Genomic DNA, 3,900 nt, shown 5'->3' with positions numbered 1-3,900 from the left:
AGGAAATAAGCCCCATTATGTTTCTGTTCTCCAGGTCAAGTGACTTCATCCTCTCCCTTCAAGCAATGCACATGGCTATACAGCATACAGCCATATACTGGTTGTACAGCCCACTGCCCTGAGCTGTAACAATGTTTATTCCCTTGAGTTTTGATGTGTTTTCATTTCTGGTAGCTCTTGTAGAAATGAAACAAAGTGAAACTAAAGGTCTCCATGTTGCAAGGTGGGTACATAGGTATGTTTTCTCTGGGACTTCTGTGTTTTATTTATGTGGAACTACCCTGTTTCTACATAGCCATTCCAGTGGTATAGGTGCCATTTTAATCCATATTATAATGTGAATTTTATAAATTTTTAGGTTTGTTTTGTCCTATACTTAGCATCTGACAAACTTCGTGAGGTTAGAAAGCTCCTTCCTTAGTCAAGTGTGAGAGTTGCTGTATTTGTCATACATTCATTTGACTGGAGCTCCAACTGTCCATGAAGGCTTCTAGTACCTAGCAGAATGTAGATACTGTAAGAAAATTATATGGAATTTCCTGTGGAATTTCAAATGATCATAACTGTTAAAATAGTGGAATCTCCCTGCTGCCGTCTTCACCTTGACAGTTCCCTTTACAGCCTTCAAGCTTTTGCAATACTCCTACTTGAGATTTTCTGACCCTCTTAAGAATTTTATTGAACTCATGCAGCCCTTGCAAAAATATTGGCCCATTCTTCCACAGAACAGGGGTAATTTAAAAGCTGCAAGTCTATACATTTTATTTTTAAATGTAACACTATTTATTAATACAGAAAGCTGTAGCATATAGCTTGAAATATGTGGAATTCAAAGACTCCTATCCGTATCCAAGCACATTAAAGAACAGTATGCATCTGTTTAAAATGAAACATGAATTTAGGTTGATTCTGTATCAAGGAAGTTCATGGCAGCTTTGTGCTGACATAAGCAGCCAGTAAATCAGGGCAAAAATAGCTAGGAAAATAGCATTTTTAAAGAGACTTATAAAGGAAATGCCAACATAATTGTAGTGTTGAGTTAGCTAGCTATGCATTCCTCCAACTTTAACGAGTATAGTAAAACTGAGTGAATTAATCACAGGAAATAATTTACTGGACAAATTTAGCTTGTGTCTTGGATTAAGAGGCATACTTCCTAGTATAAAATTAGGTTACTGTGAGAATTGCTGAGTTTAAAAATTGCTTCACTGCAATACAAGAAAGCAACTGCATGCGCATGCATAGCTCTGGAGGAAAAATGAGACTAGTGCTGAGCTCTTGCCTTTTTTATTTGCCTTTATCCTTGGTTTGGATTACTTGGTAGCATGAAGAGTCAGGAGGAAACTGTTAACCTGCCTACTTGCTAGATTTTACTTGGTCTTGTATTCTATTGGAGTACATGTATGGAAATACAAACCCAGAACATCTGCAAAATGGCACCATGGTCTTACAGAACAAGAGTCTGTTAAACCAAATTAATTATTGCCTCCAGCAGTGACTGTAAGCAGAGAGACCCTTCTGAAGAAAGACAATAGATCAAGCATAGATGATATTTCTCACTGATGTTCTTCCAGATATCTTTAACTCAAATGACAAGAGCTTTAAAATGTATTTTCTAAAGAATGAGAAAAAAAGATCATGTGCAGTATGTTACTTTTCACTGTCCTTGCCATCACAAATTCCTCTTTGGCTCAGCATATGACTGAAAGATGTTGCTTTTCTAAGCTCAATACCTGCATATAAACTATTTATTTCATGCTAGTGCATATTATTCTTTCATTTCCAGTAGAGAGATTACTGAACTGCCTGAAACTGCCCATTTCTTTTCTCCCTTTGAGCTGAATTTATACATCATGCATCTACCACTTCTTTGGCAGAGTTTTCCAGATCTGCTGCTAGTAGTGTAGGCAAGCATAGAATTTTTTGCCTCTTTAAGCCTTGCTTAAATTTAATTCAATGCCCCCTAAATCTTGTGATGAAAGAGAGTGCCCTGTCACTCCTTACCCTTTCCATGTCACTCATGACTTTGTAGAAAATTGTCATTGTGTCCATATGTAGCATTTATGAATACTCCTGTCTTGCTTTTCCTAAAATGTTTGACTAAAAGCCAATCATGATTTTTATTAAAAAAGTAAATAAACCCATCAGAAATCTCAATCTTAAAAACTGAGTTAATGATTAAGGAATACTTTTTTATGATATTCATGTGATGTTAGCTAGTGCTAAAGATATTTCCACGAGAGTTTATTCCTTGCTAAGGAGAGAAATAAGCTCACCAAGGATGGGGATTTATAGACATTGTTTATGTTAGATTACGACACAGCTCTCTATGTGTGACTACATTATAAAATCATTCGTTAGGTGAAGGTAATTTACAAATGATCAGAAGCAACCAAATTACTCTAGCTTAATGACTTGCCACTTATTGCCAGTGTAGGCTCATTTTCTGCTGCGACTGTGAAGTTGGATTACATTAATGTGCATTAATTTTATTTCACAAATGCAGTGATTGAGGAGGTCTAATGCTTCTAGTTATCATGGCTCAGCAGTGAATGGTAGCACATTAAGTCATGGTTAACTTCATTGCATATACCTGTCAGCTTGGACCTGGTGCAAAATATACAGCAGGGCATTTTTCCAGGGAAACGTCATACCAATGCATCGATATCTGCAACAGTAACCTGCTCATCTCGGGATAGTGTTCAAGGTGTTGATTTTCAGCCATACAGACTGAAATGTGTGAAATCATTTATCTCTGAGATACTATCTCACCCGTTGTGTAGACAGCAGAGGTTCTGTAGTTGGATTTCCCTCTTTATAGAAAAAGGGAATTGTTGGCAGGTTGTTCAGTGTAAAGACATCAAGACTCAAGATCCTACTATCTCAGCTTGGCTCCAATATATTGGAATTTGGCAACTTTTTGATGAAAAGACATCTGTTTGAGAGTTTTCTTGGAGAGAGCTAAGGATATTTTTGCTAATTGATGAAAGTGATACATGAATTGCTATGGGACTGGTTATTTGAATGCTGATGAGATTTTATTTTATCGCAAATTTATGTCAAGTTAAAAATCAGGCAAGCCAGTTGGCCAGAGCTTTGTGACAGTGACAGCCTCCAAAGTGGGACTTGACATAGTGGAAATAGGGTAGAAATTAAAGCGGAGCTGGCTGAACCACCCTGCTCTACAGTGCTCTTGGGAGCAAAAGGCATTGGGAAAGTCTTCTATTCCAGTGCAGAAATTAGATACACAGTTCTGTGAAGAAAACGATTGCACAAGTTCCAGGCTGCTTAAGTTGCTGTGGAAAGACACTTCAAAGAACATTGCACAGTTGTTTAACTATTTGATTGGACTTCCAGTAGCACGTGCTGACTAGTGTAATACAAGCTTGCGAGCTATTCCTTTCCAGTCCTGACCTCAGCTTGCAGAGTCTCCCCAACTCATATTTTTCATTTTTCATTCTTCTTTAGTATTTTGCTTTACTTCTTTCATTTTTTTTTTTTTTAAATTCCCTTGGCACACTGAAAAACAGGAAATAACAATAAGAAGTTGTGGAACAAGATTTACTGCCATCCCATTTTCTTGTGTTCTGCTGCTAGTTTCTTGCACTGCATATATCCTACAATTGCATTTCTTCAATTTAGGTTGTAGAAATTCCAGGCAGCATCTGATATTCACTTGGGGTTTATAAAATGCTTACAAATGTATCTAATGCTAATTAAATCCAAAGCTTAAAATACTAGAACAATATCTTATATGACTGAAGATCCAAGAGCCCCAGGGATTGAAAAATATGTTATTATTTATTGAAATAAAAAAAATTACTTGGAACAGCTACCTGCAGCCTGTGCCTTGAGAGGTGATTCACAGTTGTGTGGTTACAGAGGGACTTTCATTTCCAC

This window comes from Acanthisitta chloris, unplaced genomic scaffold (genome assembly GCF_000695815.1).
Source record: "Acanthisitta chloris isolate BGI_N310 unplaced genomic scaffold, ASM69581v1 scaffold765, whole genome shotgun sequence".
Lineage (NCBI taxonomy): Eukaryota > Metazoa > Chordata > Aves > Passeriformes > Acanthisittidae > Acanthisitta > Acanthisitta chloris.
The sequence above is the reverse complement of the archived record's forward strand: the minus strand, read 5'-3'. Positions refer to the sequence as shown.